Here is a 23,355-nt window from a genome sequence, read left to right on the forward strand (position 1 = left end):
CTTTGGTTGCTACCCATAATTATGTTGTCGGAATTAAAGTCAACACAGTTGATTGATTAGCTTTCATAGGCAATGGTAGGTATTGGGTTGACTGTTCCACCTGGATGGATTCGGAACAGATTCCGGTCACAGTTGTGAAGCGGTTTCAAACAACACTTATCATAGCGACTTTTGTAGGTTTAAGATAGTTTGTATCCTTTTCTTCCATCTTCTTTTTTTTGGCGCACCATCCTAAATGGGACAAAACCTCAGCTTCTAAGTCCTAGTGTTCTATGAGCACTTTTGTACCCAAACCTCCATTTAGGTAATGAGTCGGCACTGCCACAAAACATGGTGGCCGATTGGCTAGGAGTTTAAAAGGGGGCTCATACGGGGTTTCAGAGGGCTTCCAAGGGCATTTCAGGATGGGAAGTTCAGAGGCATTACATGGAGCTTCAGGGATGATTATGTCCGAGGATTGTCATGGGGTTCTGAAGGCATTACAGGAGCGTTTTTTTGGGGGTTTCGGGGGTCTCAGGTGCGTTTCTATGGATTTCCGAGTGAACGAACTTCGTTTGACAAATGGCGATTCCACTTCCTCCGATGAGAAAGTTCTGGAATGCTTATTCAGCCCACACTTCCCTGGATGTGTGGATATTACATCTTCGGATTAACCTGATGTCTTTTCTGGCTTCGACGCGGAGTATTGTAACTACAGAATCGACTGATTGGGCACTTAATAGCTTTGCTTCTTTCAAATCTCCTGGAGCAGATGGGGTTTTAGGCTGCAAAACGGTGAGTCGATAAGGAGAGCGTCCAATATAGCTCTGGTCCTCACAAGTTCCTACCTCATGCTTCCACGGGTCAAACGATGACAAAGACCGCCAGCTAAGAGTTGTGTGCTTAGCTGGTAGCGCAGCCTGGGCACTGATGTCCTTCTGACTTCAGCTAGATTGAGGAGGTACGATCTGAGTGTCTGTTCACCAAGGAGGTGCGGCTGAAACAGCGTCTGTTCTGGCATCCAGCGGCTGAGTAAGAAACGCTGCACCACGCCCAGCTAGATCCAAGGTGGTAACCCCATCAGCGTGGTCGTCCCAGTGTTGGTTGGGACGTTAAACAGAACTGGCACGATGGCCCTCCGGCGAGACAGGAGTGTTGGCGTAGGCCCAATAAGCAACCCGTAATAATCCCCATTGCGAATAACATAGGAGAAAATACGATTCGACAAAGACCCACGCGACGAAATAAGGACTACGATTGGAAACTTGGAACATGGAATTGCAAGTCACTAGGTTTCGCAGGATGTGACAGGATAATCTACGACAGTGGTGCTCATCCTGCGGCCCGCGGGCCGCATGCGGCCCTTCAAGCCTTAAGATGCGGCCCGCGGAGTACTTTAAGACGAATCGAAATTTTTGAACGATTATTTGAAATAACTCGTTAAATTTATTAAGAAATCAGACAAAAAAATGCTGATCAATTTTCACAGTGTTGAAAATAAAATGATAAATAAACAAAAAGAACAATCCGTTTTGGTAAGATTCGAAATCTTAACTCCGAAATATTTCGGCATTTCAGCTAAGTCACGAAGCCAGCTTATAGTTATTTATAAGTGGTACGAATCAAATGAAAGTTTTTTAAAAATGTTGCAGTTTTTAAGCGCAGTCAATGCAACGCTGAGCAAATATTTCACAATTCGCCTTTCCGAAGAACATGAAAACACAAGGCACGAAGTTTTTGACAAAATTCTCAACAAATCTCAACTTGGTTGCCAATATTGATTAATTTTCACTGTTTGTTTAATTTTCTATTATAAGACTCACACATTTTTCGAAACAAAACTTACGAATCCAATTTGAATTGTCCAAGCAAAACTCCTGAACAAACTTAGAGAAATTCATAAAGCGTCTCCTGTGCCCTTTTGGAGAAACTTTTGGATACATTTTTGGATAAACTCCAGGAAACATTATTGAAGATAAATTTTAAGCAACTCTAAGCGAAATACATGGAGAAACTCAAATCATCCTGGAGAAAATAAACCTGAAGAAACTCAATGAGAAAGTTGTGGCGATACTGCATGGAAATTATAGGAGCAACTCCTAGAAAAATGTTCTGGTGCCACTCTAACAAAAATTTCTTAAACAACTTTAGAATAAATTCCTCGAGCAACAAAAAGAGAATTTTCAGGAGTAACTACAAACAAGATTACAGGACCAACTGCATCAAGACACAAAAGATGCCTAGAACGCCTGAGGAAAATTTGAACAATCAATTTGAAGCAACTTATGTAGCAAATTTAGAAGATAATGTTGAAGAAACTTCCGGAAACAATTGTTAAAAATCTAATTTTTGAAGAAATTTAATGATGAAGTATGAAGTCTCTTCTAAACTTATGGAAAGAATTTACTAAAATCTTCAAAAAACTCCTGGAAAATTTTCGGAAAAATCGGGAAGCTATTCTAGGAGAAATTCTTGGAAACGATTAATGGAGATGTTCCAAGAGAATTCTAGAAAAACTAAAAGAAACTTCAAGAAATTTCTCGAAAACCTTCTGGAACAACTCCACAAGAAATTTCAGGAGAAAATCCAGCAAACCTTTTTGGAGCGATTCAAAAGAAATTCAGGTGAAAGCTGCTTGACAAGTTCTAGGGGCAACTTCTTTTATTTTTACTTATTCGTTTATTCCAGGGCGCCTTATGGGCATAACTGAGCCGCAATCATTTGTTGTTTTTTTACAATATATTTAACATTTTACAATATTTACTGCCTTAATGCTATATTAGTTTGGGGAGCCGAAGTACTCGCGGCTGTTTCGAGGTTAGGGATATAAAAAAAAATAAAATTGGGGAACTTCTAAATTGTTTGTTTGAATTTCAATTTGAAGCTCAAACGTTTTTCTCAACCATACTTATGATTCTAAATTGAACTCCACGAAGTGCAATAGATTATGAAGTCTGACCCTTAGGCGCCGTCCACAAATTACGTAACGCTCTATGGGGAGAGGGGGAGTAACGCCGTGCGTTACGGCCCATACATTTTTTTTAGGATTTTCATACAAAAAAGCGTTACGGAGGGGGGAGGGGGTGTCAAAAAATGTCGATTTAAGCGTTACGTAATAAATTAATGCTGCCGAACAGTTCAAAATTTTTAATAAATATGCTTTAGAATTGTTCTTTTTGTTGTTTTGTACATCGATGTTTTATGTGGCCCGCAGGTCGATCCCGAAGTGCAAATTTGGCCCGCGGTATCCTCCAGCCTGAGCACCACTGATCTACGACGAACTACATCCCCGCAACTTCGACATCGTGGCGTTGCAGGAACTTTGTTGGACTGGACAGAAAGTGTATCAGGTATCAGTAGGTCGGCTCTAGAGGCACGTTCTCCTCCATTTGGGAAATTTGTGCCATCGCCATGAACACGAGCCTATTCATCATTTACCTGACGGAGAAGGGAAGGAAAAAGGATAGGAGATGGGAAAGGACAGGTAAGGGAATAGGATCGTCATACTCGCAAAAGCGTACCACAATGGGTTCACATAGCGTCCTGAAAAGGACACTGTAATAACGCATAAGCGTGCCACAATGGGTTCGAACAGCGCCCTGAGAAGGGCACTGTGATAATGCATAAAGCGTAAAGAGAGCCTATAGCTCTTTACCACAGCGGGTCAAGAACAACAGAACGTCCTGAAGATTCAGGCTTCTGAAGTCAGTTTCACTTAATAAGTGTTTCCCGAGTACTCGGAAACGCAATTGCGCAAAAGCTGGACAGTTACATATTAAATGATACGAAGTTCCATAATCGGATTCACAGCTATCACATGCAAATGAATCAGCTTGCTGAATATTCGCCATGTGATAACTGAGTCGGCAGTGGCCAGTCAATGCTTTGACCAGCATGCTGCAATTCTGCTTTGACAGATTTGTTAGATACTTTGCCACCCCTAGAGATGGCTCAGTACAATACAATTTTGTTTGACGACATGACTCCAAACTATTCCAGTATTGTTTGTGCTGAGTGGCAGCCCAGGTGTCAATCTGAAGCTTCACCCAACACTTGGATACCGGAATAGCTGGCTCAGGGCCAATGAAGTCATGTGATGCTCCAGTGCGAGCTAACTCATCAGCCAATTCATTTCCAGCGATGGAAGAATGGCCAGGTACCCATACAAGGTGAACAGCGTTTGCTGAATTCAGCTCCTCAATTTGAGTTCGACAAGCGATAACTATTTTCGACCTGGAGTTGGCCGAAGCAAGTGCTTTAATAGCAGCCTGGCTATCTGAACAGAAGTATATTACTTTGCCCATTACGTGCTGCTGAAGTGCTGATTGCACTCCGCACATAAGAGCAAAGATTTCGGCCTGAAAAACGGTGCAGTGTCTGCCAAGTGAATAAGACTGATACAGCCTTAGCTCACGAGAATAAACACCAGCACCTGCTCGACCTTCTAGAAGGGAGCCATCAGTGTAACATACGATGCCGTCTGAAATACTTCTCTCTAGATAACCAGATGTCCACTCTTCCCGGGAAGGGAATTTCGTGGAAAATGTCCTATATGGAAAATTACAAGCAATTGTAAGATCACTTGGAGCAAGGACAACTTTGTCCCAATTCACCAAAAGTGGAAACAACGAGGTGTGTGTTGAACTGCGGTTCACAGGAGTTTCCTCTAGTAAACCGAGTACCCATAGACGGTAAGTGCAAGAAAGTTCTTCTTGTTTGAGATGAATGTGTAGTGGGACAACGTCAAAGAGAACTTCGAGCGCTGCCGTGGGAGTTGAAGAGAACGCTCCAGACATCGCCATTAAGCACATCCTTTGGAGATGGCCTAACTTTGATTGGACCGTTCTCACTTCGCCCTTTTGCCACCACACAAGACATCCATAGGCCAATATTGGCCGAACAACAGTTGTGTAGATCCATTTGATATACTTGGGTTTTAGACCCCAAGTTGTACCAAAGGTTCGCCGGCATTGCCCGAAGGCCATACAAGCTTTCTTGATTCTGAACTCAACATGAGGTGTCCAGGAAAGCTTGGAATCAAGAATGACTCCAACGTACTTTACCTGTTCAGTCACATTGATTTCAGAATCAAAGAGACGTAAAGTTCGAACACCATTACGGTTTCGCTTTTCCGTGAAAAGAACAATAGATGTTTTACTCGGATTTACCGAAAGGCCATATTGGCGACACCAACCCTCAACTACCTGAAGAGCGTTTTGCATCAGGTCGAAAAGGGTGCTGATGCACATACCGACTAACAATGTTAGGTAGTCGTCGGCAAAACCATAAGTAGGAAAACCGTTATTATTGAGTTGCCTCAATAGCGTATCTGCTACGAGATTCCATAAAAGTGGTGATAAGACTCCCCCTTGGGGGCATCCACAAACACTCAATTTCCTAATCGCCGCTTGACGCAATGTCGAGAAGAGATGTCGGTTTTTGAGCATTTGGTGAATCCAATTGGAAATCATTGGAGATATACCATGACCCCGTGCGGCTTCCAATATGGCATCGAAAGGCACGTTGTCAAAGGCACCCTCGATATCTAAGAAAACACCCAAGCAGGATTGCTTTTGAGCGAATGCCTTCTCGATATCGTAAACAACTTTGTGTAAAAGAGTCACAGTGGACTTTCCAGATTGGTAAGCATGTTGGTTCACATGAAGAGGCACATTGGCCAGATAAACATCACGGATGTGATGATCCACAATGCGTTCTAAGCATTTCAGAAGAAAAGAGGTCAAACTGATAGGTCTGAAGCTCTTTGCTTCTTCATACGACGCGCGACCCACTTTCGGAATAAACTTCACAGTAATATCCCGCCAGGATTTGGGAATATACCCTGTAGCAAAACTGCAAACAAGTAGTTGTTTCAAAACATGTTTGAAATGATCAAATCCCTTCTGAAGCAAAATAGGATAAATCCCATCTGCCCCAGGAGATTTGAAAGGAGCAAAGCTATTAAGTGCCCATTCAATCGATTCTAAAGTTATGATACTCCGAGCCGAAGCTAAAGAATCATAACTACAAGAAAAGACATCAGGTTCATCCGAAGATGTAATATCCACACATCCGGGGAAGTGTGTACTGAATAAACATTCTAAAACTTCCTCATCAGAGGAAGTGAAATCACCATTTGGCAAACGAAGTTCGTTCACTTGAAAATCCTTAGATTTTGCAAGGATTTTGTTCAATCGACTGGCTTCACTCAGACTGGAAACATTTGTACAAAGGTTTTTCCAGCCGGATCGTTCAGCAGACCGAAGAGCTTTCTGGTAGGCCTTGCGAGCCAACCTGAAAGCCTCCGATCCAGCCGAACGTCGTCTGTTCCAACTCTTTCTACATTGTTTCCTGAGCTTCGCCAGATCGGAGTTCCACCAAGGGGTTCCTCTTGTGGTCTTCACAGACCGCAGAGGGCAGGCTTCTTCAAAAGCTTCCATGATGAAGGCCGTTGTAGTATCAACGGCATCATCTAAATCACTTGGAGTGTCAATTGATGGTGAGTATCCATGAAATTTGGCTGCAACCAAATCGGTAAAGAGATCCCAGTTGGTTGACCGGGGATTCCTGAAACGCAAAGTTTGCGAAGTAAAATTCACATGTTCAAACAAGATGTAACGATGGTCAGATAAAGATTCTTCATCTGACACATGCCAATTGGTCAGCTCATGACTGATTCTGCTAGAGCAAAGCGTTATGTCTAACACTTCCTCTCTACCAGATACCATGAAGGTTGGGCGGTTGCCTATGTTAAGTAATCCAAGATCTGTACTACTCAAGTATTCCATCAAACTGGAGCCTCTCAAATTGATGTCTGAGCTGCCCCAGATTATATGGTGAGCATTAGCATCACTACCAACAATTAGCGGAAGGCCTTTTGAAGTGCAGTATGCAATGACTTGCTTGAAAGCATCCGTAGGGGATGGTTCATCATGCGGTAAATAAACCGAACAATAAACGTATTTCCTGTTGAGGTTTCCAACAGATACATCTATTATGATAGCACATACATCTCTGGTAGTTAGTTCAGAGATGAGTGTAGCAACGATTGCGTTGTTGACAAGCACACATGCTCGAGGCATGACACGTGAGTTTGCCATTTCATTTTTATTGAAAGTAGCAAACACCGGATTCACAAGGTTTCCTAAATAGAAATTCCCCTTACGAAAGTAAGGTTCTTGGACTAACGCCACTTGGGCTGTACCATTTTGCATAAGTCTACAAAGATTGATCGTTGCTGTTCTTTTGTGCTGAAGATTGATCTGAGCTATCCTAACCGTAGCCACTACCCAAACTAGGCAAGAATAAACTCTTAACAATCACAGCACAAAAAAGAACAGCAACAATAAAGCCAGATCGGTATCGAATTGAGTGCGCCAAAGGCGAGGATGCACAGAATACACTGTGTAAAACGCATAATGCGAAACCATATAGGTGAAAATCTAAACTAATTAATAACATCTTCATAATCCCGCCCTTATTCAGCCTCAAGTATGAGATTGAAGAAGGGCAGCTGATTGTCTCGGAGAAACACAAGGTCCACCGCGCTATTGCTCCGGTTAGCACAGTAAGGGCAAATACTGTGGAGGGTGCCCTGGTACTCCACAGGCTCCGTTTGCGGTTAGGTTTTTATTAGACCCCCCTAGCCATTCATTCCTAGGCACGGTAAGCATAAAGCCGCATAACACCATGAATTAGGGGTCACCTGATTAGTGGATTCCTACCACTGGAACAGGCGGTCCGTAGTGCTATTCTTAGCCAGTTGAACTAACCGCTACCGACACTACACAGCTATCTAGGCTGATCGGGAAAAGAAGTTGATATTGGTGATCAACTTCATACGGGCCCGAAACGCCGTGCGTTACGGCCCATACATTTTTTTTAGGATTTTCATACAAAAAAGCGTTACGGAGGGAGGAGGGGGTGTCAAAAAATGTCGATTTAAGCGTTACGTAATAAATTAATGCTGTTGAACAGTTCAAAATTTTTAATAAATATGCTTTAGAATTGTTCTTTTTGTTGTTTTGTACATCGATGTTTTATGTGGCCCGCAGGGCGATCCCGAAGTGCAAATTTGGCCCGCGGTATCCTCCAGCCTGAGCACCACTGATCTACGACGAACTACATCCCCGCAACTTCGACATCGTGGCGTTGCAGGAACTTTGTTGGACTGGACAGAAAGTGTGGAAAAGCGGGCATCGAGCGGCTACCTTCTACCAAAGCTGTGGCACCAGCAATGAACTGGGAACAGGATCTATAGTGTTGGGCAAGATGCGACAACTTGTGATCGGGTGGCAGCCGATCAACGCAAGGATGTGCATGTTGAGAGTTGAGGGCCGTTTCTTCAACTACAGCATCATTAACGTCCACTGCCCACACGAAGGGAGACCCGATGACGAGAAAGAAGCGTTCTACGCGCAGTTAGAGCAAGCATACGATGGTTGCTCGCCGCGTGACGTGAAAACCGTTGTCGGCGACATGAACGCGCAGATAGGAAGGGAGGAAATGTACAGACCGGTAATCGGGCGAAACAGCCTGCACGCCGTATCGAATGATAACGGCCAGCGATGCGTAAATTTTGCAGCCTCCCGTGGTATGGTAGTCCGAAGCACCTTCTTCCCCCGCAAAGATATCCACAAAGCCACCTGGAGATCACCCGACCAACAAACAGAAAACCAAATCGACCACGTTCTAATCGACGGTAAATTCTTCTCGGATATAACCAATGTTCTCACATACCGCAGTGCGAATATAGATTCGGATCACTACTTAGTCGCTGTATGCATGTGCTCAAAACATTCGACAGTTATCACCACGCGTCGAAGTCGAACGCCGCGGCTCAACATCGAGCAGCTGCGTAACGTAGAAGTGGCTCAAGACTACGCACAGCAGTTAGCAGTGGCCCTACCAACGGAAGAGCAGCTTGGCGCAGCTACACTTGAAGATGGTTGGAGGGACGTCCGATCCGCCATAGGTAGTACCTAGGCTACAGCACTAGGCTTCGCGACTCCGAATCACAGAAACGACTGGTACGACGGCGAATGTGAACAGTTGAAAAACGAGAACAATGCAGCACGGGCGAGAATGCTGCAACACCGTACGAGAGCGAATGAGGCACGTTACAGACAGGCGTGGAACAGACAGACCTCAGTCTTCCGGATGAAGAAGCGCCATCAGGAAGAACGAGACCGCGAAGCGATGCAAGAGCTGTACCGCGCGAAGAACACACGAAAGTTCTACGAGAAGCTGAACCGCTCACGCAGAGGCTTTGTGTCACAAGCCGACGTGTGCCGAGATAATCACGGGAATAAATGGTCGAGAGGTGGCGGCAGCATTCCGATGAGCACCTCAATGGTGACGTTGCATGCACCGAAGGTGGCGCGGTAACAGATCTAAGAGTACGTGCGCAGAATGAAAGATTTCCAGCCCCTAATCCCCAAGAGATTGAAGAGGAGGTTAGCCGGTTGAAAAACAACAAAGCCGCTGGAGCAGATCAACTACCAAGCGAGTTACCAAAACACGGTGGAGAAGCACTGGTGAGAGCACTACACTGGGTCATTACCAAGATTTGGGAGGAGGAAGTATTACAACGGACCAGATGTTCGCCATCCGCCAGGTGTTGCAGAAATGCCGCGAATACAACGTGCCCACACATCACTTGTTCATCGATTTCAAATCGGCGTATGATACAATCGATCGAGAACAGCTATGGCAGATTATGCACGAATACGGATTCCCGGATAAACTGATACGGTTGATCAAGGCGACGATGGATCGAGTGATGTGCGTAGTTCGAGTATCAGGGACACTCTCGAGTCCCTTCGAATCTCGCAGAGGGTTACGGCAAGGTGATGGTCTTTCGTGCTTGCTGTTCAACATTGCTTTGGAGGGTGTAATAAGAAGAGCGGGGATAAACACGAGTGGGACGATTTTCACGAAGTCCGTTCAGCTGCTTGGTTTCGCTGATGATATTGATATTATTGCTCGTAAATTTGAGACGATGGCGGAAACGTACATCCGACTAAAGAGTGAAGCCAGGCGAATCGGATTAGTCATTAATGTGTCGAAAACAAAGTACATGATGGCAAAGGGCTCCAGGGAGGAATCACCGCGCCCGCCACCCCGAATTCATATCGACGGTGATGAAATCGAGGCGGTTGAAGAATTCGTGTACTTGGGCTCACTGGTGACCGCCGACAACGACACCAGCAGAGAAATTCAGAGGCGCATTGTGGCAGGAAATCGTTCTTACTTTGGACTCCGCAAAACTCTACGATCGAACAAAGTTCGCCGTAACACGAAGTTAACCATCTACAAAACGCTGATTAGACCGGTCGTCCTCTATGGGCACGAAACATGGACCCTACGTGCAGAGGACCAACGCGCCCTTGGAGTTTTCGAACGGAAGGTGTTGCGTACCATCTACGGCGGAGTGCAGATGGAAGACGGGACTTGGAGAAGGCGAATGAACCACGAGCTGCATCAGCTGCTGAGAGAACCAACCATCGTCCATACCGCGAAAATCGGGAGGCTACGGTGGGTGGGTCACGTCATCAGGATGTCGGATAGCAACCCGACTAAAATGGTTCTCGAGAGTCATCCGACCGGTACAAGAAGACGTGGAGCGCAGCGAGCTAGGTGGGTCGACCAAGTGGAGGACGATCTGCGGACCCTACGCAGAGTGCGGAACTGGAGACAAACAGCCATGGACCGAGTGGAATGGAGGCGGCTACTATGTACAGCAGAGGCCACCCCGGCCTTAGCCTGACCGGTAAGGTAAGTAAGTATTACCAGAGGAGTGGATGGAAGGTTTGTGTCCCAGCTACAAAAAGGGCGACAAGTTGGATTGCGGGAACTATCGCGCGATCACACTACTGAGCGCTGCCTACAAGGTACTCTCTCAAATTTTATGCCCATGTCTATCACCGATTGCAAGAGAGTTCGTGGGGCAATATCAGGCTGGATTCATGGGTGAACGCACTACAACGGACCAGATGTTCGCCATCCGCCAGATGTTGCAGAAATGCCGCGAATACAACGTGTCCACACATCACTTGTTCATCGATTTCAAATCGGCGTATGATCCAATCGATCGAGAACAGCTATGACAGATTATGCACGAATACGGACTCCCGGATAAACTGATACGATTAATCAAGGCGACGATGGATCGAGTGATGTGCGTAGTTCGATTATCAGGGACACTCTCGAGTCCCTTCGAATCTCGCAAAGGGTTACGGCAAGGTGATGATCTTTCGTGCTTGCTGTTCATCATTGCGTTAGAGGGTGTAATAAGGAGAGCGGGGACAAACAGTAGTGGGACGATTTTCACGAAGTCCGTTCAGCTGCTTGGTTTCGTTGATGATATTGATATTATAGCTCGTATATTTGAGACGATGCCAGAAACGTACATCCGATTAAGAGTGAAGCCAGGCGAATCGGATTAGACATTAATGTGTCGAAGACAAAGTACATGATGGCAAAGTGCTCCAGGAAGGAATCTCCGCGCTCGCCACCGCGAATTTATATCGACGGTGATGAAATCGAGTCGGTTGAAGAATTCGTGTACTTGGGCTCACTGGTGACCTCCGATAACGACACCAGCAGAGAAATTCAGAGTGCGCATTGTGGCAGGAAATCGTGCTTACTTTGGACTCCGCAGAACTTTACGATCGAATAAAGTTCGCCGTAATACGAAGTTCTACAAAACGCTGATTAGACCGGTCGTCCTCTATGGGCACGAAACATGGACCAACGCGGAGTTTTCGAACGGAAGGTGTTGCGTACCATCTACGGCGGAGTGCAGATGGAAGACGGGACTTGGAGAAGGCGAATGAATCACGAGCTGCATCAGCTGCTGAGAGAACCAACCATCGTCCATACCGTGAAAATCGGGAGGCTGCGGTGGGCGGGTCACGTCATCAGGATGTCGGATAGCAACCCGACTAAAATGGTTCTCGAGAGTCATCCGACCGGACCAAGAAGACGTGGAGCGCAGCGAGCTAGGTGGGTCGACCAAGTGGAGGACGATCTGCGGACCCTACACAGAATGTGGAACTGGAGACAAACAGCCATGGACCGATTGGAATGGAGACGGCTACTATGTACAGTAGAGGCCACCCCGGCCTTAGCCTGATCGGAAAGTAAAGTTCGATAAAAACTGATTGAGTATGAGCAGCAAGTGCTCAAAATAGGTCCCCTTGCCCAAATGGTCCCAGACCCTACATATTGTCATTTTAACTCTTTCCTTTCGGCTCTGAACAACTACCTCTATGCCAAGAAAGCATTTTCGCAAAAAGTGCTTTAACAAAAGTTATTGCAAATTGGAAAAATTTTCCGAAATCAACGAAAAACAATAGTTATAAATCAATAGCTTTTTGATTGTTTTTCAATAGTTCCACTATTGAACCAAGTAGTTGACAATCGGATTTAACTACATTACAATAATGTTCTAGAAACTATTGCATCATATTCATCTTATTCCATTTGTCTCGAGTTCGATGGTGCTCTAGAGCAACTATGGGAAGTACAGGGTTAATCATAAATTCCAGAAACCAAAACGCAATGACATTCCAACTCACCTCTAAACATCCGCAACCACTTGCAGTTCGTCACTTCAAGTCAAGACTGTATGTATACATACCATTCTCTTTCTCGAAAAACTAAAACACAGCAGCAGCTCAATCGCATCACATCTCACTTCCCACACCAATATTTCACCTCCATTATCCCTTTGACCAAACTCCTTCCACTTCAATTGAAATATCGGTTCAACTAGCTCGCTTACTTCTTCCCTTTCAGCCGAAATACCAACTCACCACATCAGTTCAGCTGAGAACGCACTTCTTCTTCTTTTTGGATGACACATACTACTAAGTTAGCAGCGTATTTCGACCGAGATATGGCATCCAAACTGTAACTACTGCTAATACGTACGAACGTGGGTGTATAGGGCGTCCCATAAAAATAGTGTCTGAAAACTGTTAGTTCTCAACCCAAAAAAGTCCTCAAAAAGAAAGATGTGAAAATTTAATGGAACATTGCAGCTCTATAATAAATTGGATGCTTATCGAATGAACCTCCTCGATTCTAGTGAATACACAAATATGAAACTGTGCTTAATGTAGACCTGAAGTTCAGAGAATCAGTGTAGTTTGGCTGTTATGAATTACAGTAAAACCTTCATGAGTCGATATTGAAGGGACCATCGACTCAAGGAAATATCGAGTAGTGGAACAAAAAAAAAACAATTGCGCCATTTTGTATGGATTCTACTTTGCGATGCAACGTTCTAGTGTAGTTATGACAGTTCATAATTATTTTATGGTAATTCAGTACACATGGTAGATTATGCAAGCTTTTACTCAGTTAAGTGAAAATGGCTTCTTCACAGGTGTGTTGACGCAAAGCTACAAAGTAGTAGTACAGACAAACAGACGTAACTCTTAGAGGAAATTCATCAAAAACTTTTGCCCGGTGTCATTTTAATGAGAACACTACCACCTGTTGGTAGAACCGCGCGCGGCACTGTCAGCCATGATGGATTTCGATTTGACGTTTTGCTGACTCGCACAATACTACACAAATTGCCTGCAATTTTCGTTTGCATCATTCAGCAACGTGTACACTGGCAAACGTCAAAGCGATCGAACACTAGCACATCTGGTGGAACGATCGCGCAAATCAAATGAAATTTGAATTGATCGTTGAATGCATGTGCCAAGCCGTTTTGAAGAGTGTTACGTCTGTTTGTCTGTGGTAGTAGTATGGGGAACCAGAATAATCCCAATATCTTATTGGAATGACTCTTGGGGATCCAAGAGGTTCAAGGATTCTGGTTGATTATGCAACGTTGCCCACAGCTCGGGCGTCCTAGGGTATCCCAAAAGTATATAACAATGCAATGTATATTGTTCCAAACATGGAATTGTATTGGTTTATCACACACCCTAATGTAGAACCGGTCACCATCGCGTAGCCCTCTACTTCCGACGCTTCAACCCACCCCCGACGACACCACCAGCATCATCTTCACACATTCTATACTCGTCACGATCTCTTCAATTCTCGACCGAGTCGACGTCGTCACAGTCGTCACTCGTCAGCTCGCGCGTCGTCGTCGTCCTGTGATGCGCGTCTTCATCTGCTCGCGAGTCGCGGTTGGTTACACTTACGCGCGCTACACTCTCTACAGACTCACTTATTCGCAGCTCGCTCAGCGGCCAACAGCAAACAACACACCGAAATCAGTAAACAGCGCAATAAATAAAACCGATAGATCAATGATCTTGCATGCATGCATGCATGTGCCACCAGCCATCCAACCACACACTTCTTCGTCTTCGCCTTTGAGTTGGGCGGGCAGGAGGCTGCAACTGTTGCACCCACCTACCACCCCGCCCGTAGTCTCAGAGGATGTGGATGAGGATCGGGAAACCGCTATTAGGCTCAAACTAGACCTGATGCTAGAGCGAGGCGTTCCTAGCAGTTTCTCCCGCTTGACGACTTCTTCGCACTTTTTTCTTTCTTTCTAGCTTCGTTTGGTGCCTTCTTCATTCGTTTCTTCTTCTTCTTCTTACAGTATTAAGGCGACACTAACTTGCGCTGCGCGTATTTACACTGAGTTACTGCCACTTACTACACCACTTTGCCTGTGAACAGTAATGATGATAACATACATTGAACGACTTTGGATGTCGTCGACGATGTTGCAAGTAGGAGTAGCGAGGCAAATTTGTAGACCAAAATACGCATATTTCGAATACCACTTGTTATTATTCTTAGTGTCAGTTATCCACTGAAATACGCGCGTCTGTCAAAGGATAAGTAAAATTGGGCGGAATCGAAATTACGTACGGATTACACTGATTCGAAGAGGGTATTCTGCTCAGAGGGTTCGAAAAGTCGGTAGAAGATCAGGCCAAATAGTTCAAATTTAAATCCGCATTCCTTTATTCTAAAACGCTTAAGCTGATTTAAAGCTCTATTGTCAACCAGGGCACTAAGTGAGTGATTGCAATTGACAGCTGCAGTTACATTTTGTACAGCGCCCAATTGTATCCTACTCTACGAGGGGTTTTATCCAATTCCCGTCATACTAGGCACCGACCAATAATATTCGAGTTTATTCTTGCACCTCGCCCAATGCCTCAGCTTTTGCTGAATTCTGCAGCAGTGAAATCCAACTTTGAAGTGCCACAGAGCTTTTGTAAGGTGTGAATTGAAGGTCAGATCAATAAGCAAATCTGGCGAAGTGAAATTGAACGGTATTGAAGAACAATTCGGCTAGCTACTGCTTTGGTGCGGTTGCCTTCGTCGTACGCAAAACGAGAAAACATGTAAAGTCGTAAGGGAAGCGTAACTGAAAAATTATAATTTGCGCACAGACAAACAGACGTAACTCTTAGAGAAAATTCATCAGAAACTTTTGCCCGCTGTCTTTTTCATGAGCATACTGTTGGTAGAACCGCGCGAAACACTGTCAGCCATGATGGATTTTGATGTGACGTTTGTCTAACACGCACACTACTACACAAATCACCTGTAGTTTCCGTTTGCATCATTCAGCAACGTGTACACTGGCAAATGTCAAAGCGATCGAACACAAGCGCCTCTGGTGGAAGGATCGCGCAAATCAAATGAAGTTTGAATTGATCGTTAAATGCATGTGCCAAGTCGTTTTGAAGAGTGTTTCGTTTGTTTGTATGTGTTTTGCGTAATTGCTCGATTTCCAGTACTGTAGGAGCTGGTTTTTGATAGTTTATATCGTTTTGCTTCCATCTAATAAGTCATTAGAGGGATTCACTTAACAGCGTAAACTGATTAAACTGATTAAACGTCGCCACCACCAAGGCAATCTTTGATTATTACACTCGCAAAATCATGAAACATTTAAAGTAAGCAGAAAAGCATGGCTTACGCAGCAATTTAATCTGTTTTGTGAGTACCCCTATTGGCAAAGGTAAGTTGGAATCTTCATATATTGGCTATTTTCCAGCTGATATTACGGGAATAAGCGCGTATGATGAAGTATATTTGTGCCACATATCGAACTGGTTACCTTTGTGTTGCTTTCATTTTTCTACTCCGTCCAAGCCAGGATGATGAGCACGAGTATGCTGATGTGTGGCTTTTATTCCTTTTCCAGTTCGATTGATAGTCCATTATGAGTAGCCGGTTTGCCGAAATCCAAGAATCCGGATCTGTTAGAGCTATGTATGTGCTCAGAAGAGAGTCAGTGTCAGTCGCTTTTGAAAGGAAGAGCAACGGACAAAAAATTACAAGTGCCTGGACTGGGAATTTACCCCACAACGAAACTCCTATAAAGCGAACGTGTGTCCACTGCGCCACGGGCCCCGGCTAACCAAAATAGTTCATCGTCTTGAATGAACTCAAGCAGAAGAAAACAGATGTAGGAACCCATCTTCAGCAAAGTGTTTCCATTTTCGTCCTATCGAAAACAAAGCTAATAGGTGTTATTTGTTTTGTTTTTATATTTTTTGTTAGAAATGAGCATGCATGATAACCCAACTAACAATCACTCCCCAACAAACATTATTGCTGTACAACACCTTTGCAAAAGCCGCTGTTAAGCTTGATTTTGAAAAAGTTGGCTGAATAAGCTGTTATTCAGCTATCGTTGTTACTTGGGTCATTTAACAAGCACCTTCATGATAAAATAAATTCAGCATGATGCTGAATAACATTTGAATATTTTTCAGGTACATCATTTGTTCGGGATACGTTCACGCAAATTTGGAGAAGTTATAAAGCATAAGGTTGTGTGCCAACTAAACTGTTTGATGTTAAAAGCGTTTTAGGAATATATAGTAAAGCTGTTATTCAGCTTTAGCGAAAATGTTCAAAATTTTGCAATTTCCCGTGAGTTTGATTGGCATCTAAGTATGCTATGAACAATTATGTATTATGAAATAATAACTACATATAACCCAAGTAACAATTTTGATTTAATCGAAGTTTTTTAACGATTCAAAAACCCTAAACATAAAACCATTGATGCCGACTTTAAAGTCATCTCGAGTTCTAATATGCCTCCATAAGCCCACGTTCTGGCTAGTTGGCCCAGCCTTATTACGATCTACAGGACTTTCGTATGCAAACCGGCTTAGGATTTCGGGTTGTATCATAGTTGTCCGATACAACCTTCTAAATAAAACCACCTTCTGGCTTGTCAAACATTTGTTTTGTTTATTTCTCACTAATGTTCGATCTTCAGAATAAATTATGCTTGTTTTTTTTTATACAGCCATCAATTGGAAAGATGTCGATCTGGAATTCAGATTTGTTTTCCTATTTAATACGTGTTAGGAGACATGCCATGGGAAATTTGTGGTGAATGTGACTGTGATAATGACAAAAAATAAGTGCGCCACACAAACTGTGCATTAATTGGAAGTTAGATGCATTTAATTTACTCGATGGAATTGGGTGCTTAAAAGGATTTTTCAACATAGCGGAGTTTCAAAGACATTATGTAATTTTTCTGAAAATAAGCATGACGGAAACGTGTTGAATCGTTAAGTTTGATCTCAAGCTGTACGTAAAATCATAATATTTAGTAATGATTTTTCTGTATTTACATAAATTATCCCGGCTAGGTGACATATTTTTCTGATGAAACTCTGTGTTTCTGCTGATTCCTCCAATAGGACTAACCCTCCTGAGGTGGTCATATCTGAGCTCATGACAGAACTAGCGGTTTTTCCAAAGCATTTTTTGGTCTATGTTACGGCCACGAAATCTTTTATTGGTTTTATGCATTGCCTCACAGTTTTGTGTATTTGTTTACAAAAAAAAATCTCTCCGACAATAACCGCAAATGAAAGTTTTATTGAAATGGTATATAATAAGTGATAAAACCAATCCAGGACTACTTGCTAGTCTTTAACTGAAGATGTTTATAGCAGAAGTTATATGATAGTTTTATGGAATGCCAAAGGTGCAAATTAAAAAACTACCACATAAAACTGATATAGAACAACTAGCTTTTTCACATGCTCGTATAAAACAGGATAAAACATCATTCAGATTCAAGGCATTTTGATTGTTACTAGGGAAATTAACCTAAATCAGGTTTCTAACTCGAGACCCGTCGATTGCCAGCCGCATGCCTTCCTATCTGCGCCATCCTAGAAATGATGAATTGAAGCACTCAAATCAAAACATAAACTTACCGTGGAATAGTAATGATCACACTTCGACTCCTATTCAGCAGTGGTGAATTAGCACAGAACCACAGAACAGTATAACTAACAACACATTAATTCAGCTGCTGTTCAGTAAAAAAACACGTGTTTTCATCCTGTACTCTGAGTCGAAGTATGATGAAACAAAAGCGCTTATTCGACTTATGAAAACACATTCCACAGCTACATGTGGTAATTTGTACATTAACTTAACAAGAAGCAGAAAAAGTTTTTGTTAAACTATTTTGAAAGGGAATTACTGCAGATCGAGAAGAAAACTTATTAAACTCTTGAAAATTGTTGAAATTATCATTGTTATTATGAATTGTCGGACAAACGACGCGAAAAACAAGCAACAAAGAAGGAGCAGCGATTACTCTTTATCCCAACCGGTAACAGATAATGACATGATCCCATAAATTTTTGTTGCAGACAAAATGGAAGCTACATTTGTTGCGTACTTTTGCGTACTCGTGAATAATCGATTATTACTTATCCAAAATTGAATCTTTTTGGTGGTAGATCTTAAACAGGGTTGCAGTGTTTACCGACTCGAAGTTATCGCTCGAAAAAATCACAATGAAAGGCTTAAAAATCTCTAAACTCGTGGTGTGCGATCTTTATCCTATTCTGTTCAAGTTGGGACAAACTTCGCATTGGGTGGATTGTTGCAACAAATGCAGGTGCATTATTGTTGCGCGATGGTTGAATTTTGATTCACTGGTTAAAACTGTTATGAAAGGTCGATCATTGGCTACTTATTCAATCTAAAAAGCATTTGTACAGTAATGTGTACAGCATAATTGTTGCTGCCAACACTGTCCATCGTTGGTTCGGTTTGATAGATGTCAGGAGAAGTGTAAAAGAAATAGGGAAAAACACGCAGTTGTCATTGCGAACAAATATCCAATTCCCAACAACGCGGAAGTTGTATTAACAAAAGTTCTTATGTTCTATTTTATATTTCAAGCTTAAATTTATATTCACTAAATGAGGGCCCATATAGCCGAGGCGGTAAACGCACGGGTATTCAGCATGACCATGCTGAGAGTGACGGGTTCGATTCCCGATCGGTCCAGGATCTTTTCGTAAAGGAAATTTCCTTGACTTCCTTGGGCATAGAGTATCTTCGTGCCTGCCACACGATATACACATGCAAAATGGTCATTGGCAGAGGAAGCTCTCAGTTAATAACTGTGGAAGTGCTCATAGAACACTAAGCTGAGAAGTAGGCTTTGTCCCAGTGGGACGTTACGCCAAGAAGAGAGAGGAATGTGAAATTTCCTAAAAGTACAATGAATTTGATCTAAACCTAACATCATATCACAGTAAGTAATCACAGTAGGATTTGCCATTCTAAATATAAACTAAATATAACTTAACCTATATCACAGATATGCATAACTATGAACATCGATAGAAACAGCTAGACTTGCTTCAAATATGCTCGAAACCGCTTATTGTACGTTATTGTATGCATAAGTTAAACTTAAATACTAATAAATATGAATTATTGCAGCTTTGAGTTGACTCGCACCCAACTAAAGGAAATTGCGATCTGCTACATTGAAACGGAGATGAGCCCCCTCTTCGTTCCCGCAACAATAATATTAGTTCAGCTATCATTACTATTATAAAGCAACAATTCAGCATGCATGCTTGTTTGTGGCATGCGATTGTTAGTTGAGAATGAACAGAAAGGAAACAATAGGTGCAAAAATCGTCTGTTTTTGGAAGCAGATGAAAATAGAAGCATGAAGACGGGTACCCAAACCCTCACTTTAAGGGCAAACGTCTTGAAATCCCGCTTCAACAGTGCAGCAGAGCTTTAGACGCACAAATCTCAAGAAGCAAGCTTCAAACTACAGTGCATTTTATTATTCTGTTCTTGTTCACTTGCAATAAACTTAAAATGAAAAGCTCAGGTGCTCTGGTTTTGATTAGGTACGAAGAGATTTGTGCCCTCGAAATCGTGAGTACACACTTATTTCTGAATAGCCTGTTCGGTACTTTTTTGACGAGATTAGAACAGCAGTACGATCTCGGTAGTTTCGGTAATCGATTTTACTGAGGTTCAGTAAAACAACTATCAAAATCGTATGGAAAAGGTAAACAATGCATTTTTGCTGAACTAGCTCGGTGCTCAGCAGTTCTAATCTCGTCAAAAAATTACCGAACTCGGTTATCAAAATTAAGTGTGTAGGTGTCAAAGTCGGGCATTGTGGCGGCCATTTTGGGAATCCAACTAGTATGTTCTTAAGGATAAACGTCTTGAAATACCGCTTCAACAGTGCATGAAAACTTTAGGCACACAAATCTCAAGAAGCAGGCTTCAAACAGCAGAAGTGTTAAAAATTCACTTTCGAGTAAATGAGGTTTAAAGTTTTTCACCAACTTTTCCTCCCATACAAAATGTATAAAGTTTCAAAATTGACCCAATTTTCTCCGATTTGTTGTTTTTTTTTCTGATCTTCGTAAAACAATCTTGAGAAAGTTCCTAAAAGCTGGAAATCTGAAGATTTTTTGATATGCTCAACTTAAAATCGACAAAATGGTCACTACACCCCTTAGCATCTGGGCTGTCGCATTTATACCAAACAAAATCACAATTTCGATTTTGTTTCATACAGTCATCTAAGATCATAAAAGGTGCTAGATACAATCGGTAGAATCGCTCGGAATCGGATAGAATCGTGAAAAAAAACATTAGTTCTGAGTGTCAAGCTGCAAGTTCGCTAGCATCGTATATGTGATTACTTCGAATCGTGAAAATCGTCGCCTTGCATCGTATATGAATCAACAACACTACAACATGCAGCATGTTATACGATCCCCAGCCCTTTGCCGTCAAAATTATACTCTTATCCCGAACTACACAGTTTATATAAATGGTGACTTTAGTAATACCACAGACAAACAGACGTGTCACTTGGAAGAAAATGCGATAAAAATCATCATCACGCAAACATAATCGCCCAATGCTAATTATGCTGTGGTATGCAAATCTTCTGAGTAGATGGCGGTAGTGAGCAAACGTCAAACAGAAGCAAAAACGATGCGAGCGCCATGAGCGAGCGATTTGCGAACAACGGAATATTTGAAGAATCCGTTAAAAAGTGAAACGATGGGAAGTGAGTGGAGTGAGACGTCTGTTTGTCTGTGGTAATACTAATTGCTAAAACCACACATACACTATGGTGCATAATTGATCGGACAAACGCCCATTTTCATACTAAATGGCCAAGTTTGAGATGGTGTAACTACGGTTTGCTTTGATGGATTGAGCTCAATCAACTACCAATATGCTGAATTTTACTTACACGAAGTACAAAAAGTTTTCGTCCACAGGTTTGGGCGTGACATGGCGTTCAAAATGTACAAAAGTGATCGCACTGCGGCATGAAGAATTCGTCACATGGTTTTTTAACGATTTGTTTTTCCACAAAATTCTCTCAAGATTTCTCGAAATCGGCAAAAACATTTCAAAAGGGCGTAACTGCATTTGGAAGTAATACCTTCTTTCAAAGCTGTAGGTCGTACTGCCTCCCTTACACTCAAACCACCGCGGTTGTCAGAAAGAGGAGAGTTTTTCTCATCTGGTACTTGTTGTGAAAAACATGGAAATCATAACACATGATCCACAGCTTTAAAGGAAGCTGATGATTCCAAAAGCAGTTACGCCCTTTTGAAATGTTGGTGTCGAAATATGCGACAAATTTTTAGCATTTTCTTTTCATATGCATGTTTTGATGTTTCCATGTTTTGATATTGAATAGACCATCGAGATATGGGGCGATCGAATTGAAGAACCACCTTGTAATGCACACTAAACCTGAGCAGAGCAGAATAGCAAATTTATAACAACAGAATTACATAGCCTGTTTTTATATCATAATTTGTTATTGTTAACTTATCAAAATATATCATTTTAATAACATGTTTTGTTGTGCAATCTTATTTTGGTATGTTCAAGTTATTGAGATAAATCCACAAGATAACATTTCAATAATATATTTTGTTGTAGAACAAGTTTAGTTATTATTCTACTATAGAGAATGTACAAATATGTGATGAACAATAACACAACAATGACAAGTTCACAAATTTCCTGTTATTAAGTCGTAATTTATCTAACAAAACATGTTATTGAATAAGTCTTCCAGGAATATTATTTTGTTATGATATTTGTTATTTTGCCGCTTATGACAGACAAGTATATAACATAATATGTTATGATTCTATTATTCAGTTATTAAGCAGAAATAACATCTTTTATTATGCTGTTGATATTTTCTTCTGCTCGGGAACTGACAACAGATGTCACTTCGTCTTCCTAGAATGTTTTGCACGTAGGAAACGTGGTGGAGGTATGTAACTTGTAGAAATGGGGATATCAACATATAGAGAGAAAGCCTAGAACAACAACAAACAAGATCGCATCGAGATAGGGAGATATCGATATAAGGTGGTATTGACATGTAGAGAGGAAAATTTATGCAGATCAGGGATGGGAAATGTCATTTTGTTAATTGCTATAGTTTCTCTGTACCTAAATAGTTAGAAATTTTTATTGAAGACCACATTGAACTAATCACCTTTGTAGATTGATGGAAATTTCAATATGTCTGAAATTTTTTGAGTGATTCCGTGACATTTACCTTCAAGTATGGTAGTATGGCAGATTGAAATGAGATAGGGAGAGATATCGAGATGTAGAACATGGAGGTTCGACTGTATTTTTTGCAAAATTTGCTAGATACTTGTCAAACAAGAGCTAAATTAAACTGTGTGGTGCTACTTATGTACATTTTTCTTAAGCTTCTACGCACAAAGTAAAATAAAATTAGATGAACCAAATTTATCTAAAAGAAACTCAAAAAAATATTTGTTTCGGCATTTTTACCAAACATATTAGACATCCACTCCTACGTGATGCCAGCGACTTGATTTGCATCCGCGTATGTTCGCCCCTTTTACTCTGCAGCGGAGAAAAGGGCTCACCAAGCCGCCGCGCCACGCCGGCGTGGCCACCAGCATCTAATCAATCTCGCATCGGCGACAGAGCTCCACGCGATGCGGGCTGTTCGAAACTATACCGAGCAACCGAGCCAATGATTGGGCGGTCACTTTCATTCCCGCACCAATAATACCTAATCATTGGTAGTGAGCG

The 23,355-nt window shown here is 42.3% G+C and overlaps 1 protein-coding gene across 6 annotated transcripts in view; it reads right to left on the minus strand.

Moving 5' to 3' along the window:
• The window catches only part of LOC109415966 (high affinity cGMP-specific 3',5'-cyclic phosphodiesterase 9A), a 680,025-nt gene that overhangs the window by 634,222 nt on the left and 22,448 nt on the right, over positions 1-23,355 (minus strand). Inside the window, exon 1 of one of the 6 annotated variants that reach the window (XM_062856637.1) lies at positions 12,561-12,851. The exons of the other annotated variants lie outside the window; for them this stretch is intronic. The gene's annotated coding sequence lies outside the window, so the exon portion shown is untranslated. Of the gene's footprint in view, positions 1-12,560; positions 12,852-23,355 lie in introns of those variants that run through there. 6 annotated transcript variants of the gene reach the window in all.

The sequence above is a fragment of the Aedes albopictus genome, chromosome 3, assembly GCF_035046485.1.
Source record: "Aedes albopictus strain Foshan chromosome 3, AalbF5, whole genome shotgun sequence".
NCBI lineage: Eukaryota > Metazoa > Arthropoda > Insecta > Diptera > Culicidae > Aedes > Aedes albopictus.